The 10,041-nt window shown below is 34.3% G+C and overlaps 1 pseudogene across 1 annotated transcript; it reads left to right on the forward strand.

Moving 5' to 3' along the window:
• The first annotated feature begins 8,443 nt into the window (after positions 1 to 8,443).
• Positions 8,444 to 9,840, forward strand: LOC103249902 (annotated as a pseudogene). The gene has a single exon (XR_002481392.1). The product of XR_002481392.1 is annotated as an adenosylhomocysteinase-like (transcript).
• The last annotated feature ends 201 nt before the right edge of the window (positions 9,841 to 10,041 follow it).

The following is a 10,041-nucleotide window of genomic DNA, read 5'->3' on the forward strand; positions in this document are numbered from 1 at the left end:
GACTGTTAATAACCTTTTGTAAAAGGTTATTACCATTTTTATACTTCTTTTTTTCAGTTGTTAGTTATGTTGGTATAATTTGCTTCTCTGCTTTGCTTTCAACCAGTTGGCCACTGGCCAAAGGTTTCCAGTAAATAAGTTTTAGTGAATTGCTTTTTTTCCCCTTTACTTCTTTCTTCCTTTGCTGCCTCTCTGCTACTGGCTAGGTGCCCACTATACCCTGGTAGACTTTACTGTAAGAACAGACTAAAAAAAAAAAAAATTGTTCATGGTGTTTTAGACAAGTTTTATTTGGTTCACACAGTTGATTGGTTTTTGCAGTTTCTTTCTGGCTAGATTCAGTTCATTCCTTTTTCAAATGCTGAGTTTAGCAATTTTATAAATTGAGATTATTTGTAAAGTACATTACAATGAAACACGGAAAGTCTTTTATAATTTCTTTAGATAATCTTCATCGCCCTAACCATCTTTACTTAATCTTCTGATATTGAAGACAAAATAGCCTTCTACTTGAAGTATTTATTTGTGAATTATGCACATGTGGAGACACCTAACATAATGAAATTACTGAAGCAGATGATTTAAGGCAGAAACTCACTAAATATTGAAAGTCTTAGGTCTTCAGAGATGGTTAATTCTTGTGGATTAATAGGCAAATCTAAATTAAGAATAATGTAAGTGATTTTCTGTTTATATTGTATATATAGCATACATGCATCTAAAACACATTCTTATCATTGTGATTAGTACAAGATTTTGCAGTGTCTTACACAGTAACTTTGCTTTTCAGTAACTCATATGTTGGAACTCATACTTTTAGATCATTTAATATTCAAAGGTTAAGATTTGAAGAGATATAAAAATATTTCAACTATATTGTGATTATTTTTTTAATGAAGATGAATCAAGTAAAAATAACTTCATCCAGTTTGATTATTGAGGTTAATTCCACAAGACTGTACTTTATGTAAATCCTGTAGGAAATAGCAACAGCCAGAGTTAAGCTAAATTACATGAAATTGTATCTGGCCACACTTTATTTTAGGAAAAGAATTGTCAAAAAATGGACACTGTTTTTGTCATCCCTGCTTAATGTCAACGTCTGATAAATGTTGGGATTAAAAGATAAATTATGTATACTACATAAAATTACAAAATAGAACAAAGAATTGATAAGTATTAAATGAGATTGAGAAAAAGGAGTTATTTCTTCCAGCTTTAGCATGTATTTAAAACTCTGTTTTATCTTTTGGAGAGATAGTTATTATACACACACATAGAGTTTTATAATATAGTTATACAGTTTCTATAGTAAATAATAAGTTTTTGGTTTCTATAATTGGGAACTAGAACAACATGGTTGATGTCATTGAGCCTAAATCTTTCAATGGTCAACCCTATTATCCTGTGCAAATTATTGACATATACTCTGGTAAATACTGAAAATTTTTTTACCAGTATTTTGACATCTCTGTTTAAGTAGCCTTAAAATATAAAATCTATAACTCTTTCCATGCTTTCTTTTTATAGATGACTGGTTATTTTAAAACTCACGTGATACACATCACAAAAATTACTAGACAATTAAAGAAAGAAGAGGCATTAAGCATTCTGCTATATGAAGCTTGTAATTTTTATACATAGCAAATCTTCAACAAATGTCAGAAGCTATATGCTACCAGATAGACATAAGACATAAGAAAAAGCAGTCTTGTTCTAAAATAAGGAAAATCACAACTGACATACCCCAACCCACTAATAATTTTCTAATTTTAATATGAAGAATAATAAATTAAGATAGATAAATGCTATTTCTTATATAAGAATTTATTGATATTATATTAAAATCTGATTCCTAATCCTTTACTTTGTAAATATAGTGCTAAATAGGAAAGAATAATGTTTTCAATATGGTCATATCATGCTTAACCAGAATGACAATTCTAGTTTATAACATTTTACTTGTAATTTGTACCCAAGAAGCATCCACTCAGTGTGATGGCTATTTTATACATTTTATTGAATAGAAAATGTTACAGATTTTATTTTAAGGATACAATTGAAGAACACTGTGGCAAATTTAACTAATTTTAACATTTAATTTTAAAACCAAACAAAATGACAAAAACATTTTGTAATACTTCTAAGCTCTAGTGTAGTAATTTATTTGAATATTTGTATGGACCATACTTATCAACTCTTTGTCTTTCAGAGCTATTACTTTTTTAACTTCCCGAAGCTAAAAGAATTAGTGAAAGTTTGTCTTAAGATGAAGTAAAATAGAACAGAATTATAGTTTTGAAAGTGCATATTTTCAAAAACTATTTTGGTTTTTATTCAACCTTGTTTTGGGGAAAGTGCACTGCTGCACTGTGAAATAAACTTTTTACAGTAGGTCATGATCAGAAAACTTGAAAATTACTATTTCTAGGAGAATTTGCCTGTGAGAGAAGTAAGAGGAAAAAACATAGTAGATATCACCTCCAGGAAAAAAAAAAAGTGAAATCGGTGCTACTTCTTTAGATGTCATGCTGTAAGGCCCTTGCGTCCCAGGGGAAAATTGGAACAGAAGTCAGCAAGTGCTCTGAAATGATATTGTTGACATTATGAGAGCTATTGAACTTAATACATAAACCAAATTTACCATGTGAAATTAGTAGTTATAATTACTCATTATGGATAAAATTAATATATACGTATTATTTATTGAGGGTCTGCAATGTCCCAAGACCTGTGTCACATGCTTTGCATTTAAATTTATTTCTCACAGAGATCTGATGTGAGAATTATAGATTTACTCATTTTACCATATGGAAATTCTGATTGGTTGGGCTGAGAAAATTGAATTCAAAGACATTAAATAAATTGATCAAAAACACACAACTAGAAAATGGGAAATCCTTGATTAAAACTTATACCCATCTGCTTCTTCTGTGTCGATTTTAGAAAGTGCCACAAATTTTCTTCTAGAAAATCTTTTTAATCCCAAAATGTTCTCTAACGAAATCAAAACCATTCAGAAAACTAAACTTTCTATTTCCCTTGATATTCTGTGATATGTCTCTGGAATTATTGCTAATAAAATGAAATTGAAGTTCTGTGTATGTTAAATACTTCTGTTAATTCCTTGTTTTTTTCTTCAACTCTGGTGTTGGTGTTTCGGGGCTTTGTGTAAAATCTTCCAAATCTTCTATGCATGTGTGCTAACTCTCATTTTTGGTACTAAGTGTTAATCATTCTTACAAATGTAACTTGGTAACACTAAGACCTGAATAAATGTGATCACTTTTTAAAATTTAAACAGAAATTTCTGCATTTTAAAACTTTAGCTACTCAAGAAAAGTTGATGCTCTGGCACGTTTCATGTATTGTTTTGGATTTCACATGAGTTTGGATTTTAGATAGTAAACTTAAAGTCAAGTCCCTTTGCCTCCTGAAAGTCAATCAAATGTTGATACTTCTTAATGACTACATTATTTTTACCCAGAGACTACATTTGGTTATCCTCTGTTACAATGCTGAGTTCATTAGTACAGTCAATTTTTCATTCTGATGTCTTTAGTCCATGAGTTCCTAGTCATGACTCCTGGTTTTCAGCCTCATAGTAAATACAACGGTTCTAAAAATCAAAGCTAAGATCATGGCTAATTATTTATTTTCTTAAATTGATGACAAGCTTAAGTGATCCTCGTCACACTGTAGTAGGATTTTATACATAATTGAAACCTTTGTACTATTGACAGAGGTGGGCCCCTACAACAGAGAAAACTCTTTCATATAAAATACTGTTCACCACTCTTGTCCGGTTTGGAAACCAGGGCTTTTATTTTATTCACTTGCTGCTAACTTAAAATCTACTCATTTTAAACCTTTTAATCACTTAGTTACAGATTTACAATTCCTTATATTCAATTTCTAGATATGAACATCTCTGAAACATTTTTCTCTTAAACTTGTGGTATGTACAATGGTAGAAAATTTTTATTTATATGTTCATTTTTATTTTTATGTTCATTTTTGAATACTCATACATTTTACCACAGAAAGATCAGTGTGTTTAAATAGAAAGTGTTGCCCTAGGCCTTGCACATATTATGGTACATTTATGGAACATATATAGTTCATTACTAAATATGCATATTACCATCCTAAAATCTGGAAATTTCAGAATTTCAAATGATATCTAATTTCAGGGTATAAGAAATTGGAAGCCAGTGTCAATTTCTAAATATGTTTTACATGAAATATAAAATGTGTTTGATATTTTTATGCTAATGAGAGTAATTTTGAAAAATATCCTGGGGCAGCAAGCAGAGGTGTTTCTTCATGAAAGAATTTTCTTTGCTTTCTGAATATCTGTAGAAATGTAAGAAAAACAAAATCACCTTGATAATTTTTATTTTTATTGTAGTCTAAAAAATAAGATGTATTAGCTCAACTGTCATTTTCTTGGAAAGACTTTTCTACCTATTTGCTTCACTCAAGGCGGAATTAATGCCATTCTGTCTGGAATCTCTGGCTTCACATATCTTTCTAGAACTCACTACTTTTCATGTGAAATGTGTGCTTCTGGGACTGTTGGACACCCCCTCTAGTCTATGAATGTTTCCACACCCAAATTGTGCATGTTTCCAGTTTTGGAATTGAGCATCAATAGAGTCCATGGTTTAATCACAGGAATATTAAACAAGTTTTTCAAATGAACTACATTCACAAAACTTACAATAGCAACTCTTAACTTTTGAAAAATTACTTGGAAATTTTTGTTTACATACATGCATATTCTTTCTGTTCTCTTTTATTTTTAACGTCTTTATTTTAAAGATGTGGGGTACAATTCAGGGCTAGGTATACAAATGTTCATTATGCGGGTACCCTTGTTTATGAGGTTTTCCCCCTCCCTCCCCTAGCAGTTTCCCTCAACTACCAATCTCACCCCATCTCCCCTGGCAGTTCCCCACTACTGCCAATCCATTTCTTATAGTATTATGATATTTGTTCAAGGTCCACTTTTGAGTGAGCACATATGATACTCTGTTCTTTGTTTCTGTGATAGATCACTGAGTATGATCGACTCTAAATCATCCAAGTTGCTGCAAAGTCCATATGTTTGACCTTCTTTATGGCTGCATAATATTCCATTGTGTATATGCATGCATATTCTTGATGTGTAGTTTACCAACATAATTTTAGTAAAATCCTTACATGTTTTCTAAAAAATTCCAAGAATAAGGGAAGAAAGATGAAGAATATTTAGGAAAAAAAGCAGAAAAACTTTGCCATTCACATTATAATCATATTCTAAAAACAAATCTCTATGAAAATACTTTCTGTGGATTGTTACCTACAGAGCATAAGTGCAAGCCATTAGTAGTGATATTCCAGGAAATTATTTTTTAAAAAAAGAGAGAGAGACATATGAAATAGAATATGTGTGAAATACCTTTTCATTGCTTTGACATTTATGATGGTAAAGCAAAATAATGGGCAGAGTTTTGTTACTCCTTTGCTTAATGCATTATGTTATGGTAGATCACTGGCATACATCAAACCTCTGATAACATCCAGTAAAGTTAAAATAGCAATACAAATGGTTAACTTGCCTGTAATAGTTTTGCCATGTATGGTACCTGAAAATTGTTAAAAAAAAAAAAAAAAAAGAAAAGAAAAGAAAAAGAAGGGAAGGTCACTGATCTTGGAAGTTTTTCTCAATTGTTATTTAATATCATCATCTTTATGTTTTATCACTACATGTGAGAATATGATGACAAGTGGGTTTAGGCAATTGTGATATAATGTACAGGATTAGACATTTTAAAAATAATTATTGAGACTTTATTTCCCATCTCTAGGGAATTTTGATATTTTAGACATTGAAATCTGAAAATTTTATTCACTTATTTTTAAAAATTTCATATTGACACAATGCTTTTCTACTTAGTTTGCACTTTGCAGATAGCAATATTATTTTGATTTTTCTCTGATGTGCCAGATAGAGTTTTGGGGTTCCATTTACCTATACATGAATAAGAAAAAATATTGATTTACATAAGTAATCTTAAAAATTTACCGCTATTAACGTTAGGGCACAATAAAAATAGATCAATATGGGACATTATTAGTAAAGTAAGTACAATGGTGATTTGTCATTTTGAATATAAAGAATACACAAACTTACAGTTAAGATCTGGCTTTCAATCTTTTCATGGTTTAGTGCTGCTCACCTTCCTGAGGTTAGGTTGGGTGGTGTTTCTCTGAACTCTGACAGTCCTCTAAGCATAGTTTCTCATAATGCTCTCCTTATCATTTGGAAGCAAATATGTCTTAAGTTATAATGTTATTTATCAGTACATAGAACATTGCTCAGCTCTTACTATAACCTATGATTTTAGCCCCTTATAGTTGACATTAAATAACTTGCATGTAATTTGCATAATTTGATGATTTTTGGCATATGTCTATTTCCACGAAAATATAATTAAGACTACAAATATACTCTTCACTCTCCAAGAGTTTCTTCATGTTCATTTTAAATTCAGCCCTTCTTATAACATCCTCTTTCCCACATACCCACTAACTTTTATTTTTCGTAGATTAGGTTGAATCCAGGACTTATATGAATGAAACCAAACACTAAGTATTCTTTATTGTGTGACTTATCTTCATCAGTCTAATTATGTATGTGTGTTCGACATAATTCTTTTTATTGTTAAGAAACATTCCACTGAATTGATAAGACAGTTTATCTGGTCTTTCATTGAAGGATTTTAGGTTGTTTCTAGTTTCTGTTAATTACAAATAAATTTTCTACAAAGATTTGAATAAAATTGCTTACTCAAACATATACCTTTAATTTCTCTTTGGCAAATAACTAAATGAGAAATGGCTGGGTCATATGTTTGGTATATGTATAATTTTAAAGATGTTAAACTGCTTTCCAAAGTTGTAGTACTATTTTATATTTAAACCAATAATGTATGGGAATTTTAATTGTTTCCATATCCTTGGCAACATTTGAAACCGTCTTTTTAATTTTAGCCACTCTAGTAAGTATGTATTGAAAATTCATTATGATTTAATTTGCATTTCCTGAATGATATTAAATGTTATTGCACGTGCTTATTGGCCATCTTTGTGTCTTCTGTGATGAAGTGTCTGGTCAAATATTTTTGCCTACTTTTTTTATTGGATAGTTAATTTTGTTTATATTGAGTTCTTTAATATTCATGATGCAATTCCTTTCTGAATAGAAACCTGGCAAATATTTTCCTCTAGTCTGTGGTTTGAATCTTTTTATTTTTATATCAATGTCATCTGAAAAGCAAACTGTTTAAATTTCATAAAGTCAAATACATTTTTATATTTTTAGTTTATGCTTTTGCATCAAAATGTAGAAATTACTGTCAAAATGTAGTTCACAAAAAAATACTCCTGTGCTTTTCTCTAACAATTGTAGAATTGCGGCTCTGATAGTTAGCTTAATGGTCTATTTTGAGCTAATATTTGTATATTGTAAGGGTTAAGTTTCATTATTTATTTAATTTGTATATATGAGGAGCCAATTGTTTCAGTATCATTTGCTAAATGAATATCATTTTCCTGTTGAATTGCCATGGCACATTGACAAAAATCAATTGGCCATATATAAGGGCCTATTTCTAAACTATGTATTCTATCCAATTTATCTTTGTATTTTTTAATGCCAATATCATACCTTCCCAGTTTTTCAGCTTTAAAATAAATCCTAATATTGCATAGTGTAACTCTTTCAACTATAGTCTTTTTCAAAGTCATTTTAACTATTCTAAGTCCTTTCCAAATAAATTTTGGAAACAATTTGTCAATTTCTAAACAAAAAGCCTGCTGGATTATGATTGGGATGTGTTCCATATATAGAACAGTTGGAGATAACTGGCATATCAACAATATTGAGCCTTCCAATTTGTAAACATTGTACACCATTCTGTTATTTATGCCTTCTTAACTTTCCGTCAGCAATGTTTTGTAGTTTCCAATTTACAAGTCTGGTATGTCTTATATCTGATTTGTCCCTAACTCATTTATTCATGCTATTGTAAATGATATTGCTTTAATACTTTACATTTCAGTTTCAAATAGTCTGTTTCCAGTGTATTAGAAATACAACTCACTGGTATATTCTCTATGTAGACAATTATTTCATTTTCCATAAAGACAGATTTATCTCTCATTTCAAAGTGGATACTTTTATTTAATAAATTATCTCTTTTTCACTTAATAGAGTATCCAGTGCTATATTGACTAGAAGAGGTGAGTCCAGACATCCTTGCTTTGCTCTTAATTTTAGTGGTAATGCATTCATATTCTCATCATTAATTACAATGGTAGCTGTAGGCCCTGCCCGCCCACTTGTGCCACCTCCTGCGGTGTCTGGGTCGGTAGCCCGTGTGGAAACACAGCCGGCATGTCCGACAAACTGCCCTACAAAGTCGCTGATATCAGCCTGGCTGCCTGGGGACCCAAGGCCCTGGATATCGCAGAGAATGAGATACCGGGCCTGATGCGCCTGCCTCCAAGCCATTGGAGGGTGCCCGCATTGCTGTTTGCTTGCACGTGACTGTGGAGACTGCTGTTTTCATAGAGACCCTCTTCGCCCTGGGTGCTGAGGTGCACTGGTCCAGCTGCAACATCTTCTCTACCCAGGATCATGCAGCAGCTGCCATCGCCAAGGCTGGTATCCCAATGTACACATGGAAGGGTGAAACGGATGAGTACCTGTGGTGCATCGAACAGACACTGTACTTTAAGGATGGGCCCCTCAACATGATTCTGGACGACGGTGGTGACCTCACCAACCTTATCCACACCATGTACCCACAGCTCCTGTCGGGCATTGGAGGTATCTCTGAGGAGACCACAACTGGGGTCCACAACCTATACAAGATGTTGACCAGTGGGATCCTGAAGGTACCTGCAATCAACGTCAATGACTCTGTCCCCAAGAGCAAGTTTGACAACCTCTATGGCTGTCGGGAGTCCCTCATAGATGGCATCAAGCGGGTCACAGACGTGATGATTTCAGGCAAGGTAGCAGTGGTAGCGGGATAGGACGACGTGGGCAAGGGCTGTGCCCAGACCCTGTGGGGTTTTAGAGCCCGCGTCATCATCACTGAGATCGACCCCATCAATGCACTGCAGGCTGCTATGGAGGGCTATGAGGTGACCACTGTGGATGAGGCCTGTCAGGAGGGCAACATCTTTGTTACCACCACAGGCTGTGTTGGCATCATCCTTGGCCGGCACTTTGAGCAGATGAAAGATGACTCCATTGTGTGTAACATTAGACACTTCAACGTGGAGATTGATGTCATGTGGCTCAATGAGAATGCTGTGGAGAAGGTGAACATCAAACCCCAGGTGGACCGCTACCAGTTGAAAAATGGGCGCCGCATCATCCTGCTGGCTGAGGGCCGTCTGGTCAAGCTGGGTGGTGCCATGGGCCACCCCAGCTTCGTGATGAGTAACTCCTTTACGAACCAGGTGATGGCGCAGATTGAACTGTGGACTCATCCAGACAAGTACCCCGTTGGGGTTCACTTCCTGCCCAAGAAGCTCGATGAGGCAGTGGCTGAAGCTCACCTGGGCAAGCTGAACCTGAAACTGACCAAGCTGACTGAGAAATAGGCCCAGTATCTGGACGTGTCCCGTGATGGCCCCTTCAAGCCTGACCACTACCGCTACTCAGAGACAGGCCTGTCCTTCAAACTTCAGCTGCTGTCCTTGTTCAGGCCTCATCTCCGCCCCCCTCCACCGAGCAAATGGCACCAACTTTATGATTGGTTTGTCAGTGTCCCCTATTGACTCCCTGGGACTGGTAACTCAGTTTTTGGCCTCTGTCCTTCCTCTTGTTCCAAGTATGGCAGGGGGAATTGAGAGATCCTGGTTGCGGTGGAGGTACAAGGGAACCATGAGCTCAGTGGTCTTGGAACTGCTCCCTGGGTCAGTTCTTCCTTAGGCCGAACTTGGTGGTGGTGGTCATTCACAAAGCCTGTGTACTGTACC

This window comes from Carlito syrichta, unplaced genomic scaffold (genome assembly GCF_000164805.1).
Source record: "Carlito syrichta isolate Samal-C Ts95f unplaced genomic scaffold, Tarsius_syrichta-2.0.1 Scaffold124001, whole genome shotgun sequence".
NCBI lineage: Eukaryota > Metazoa > Chordata > Mammalia > Primates > Tarsiidae > Carlito > Carlito syrichta.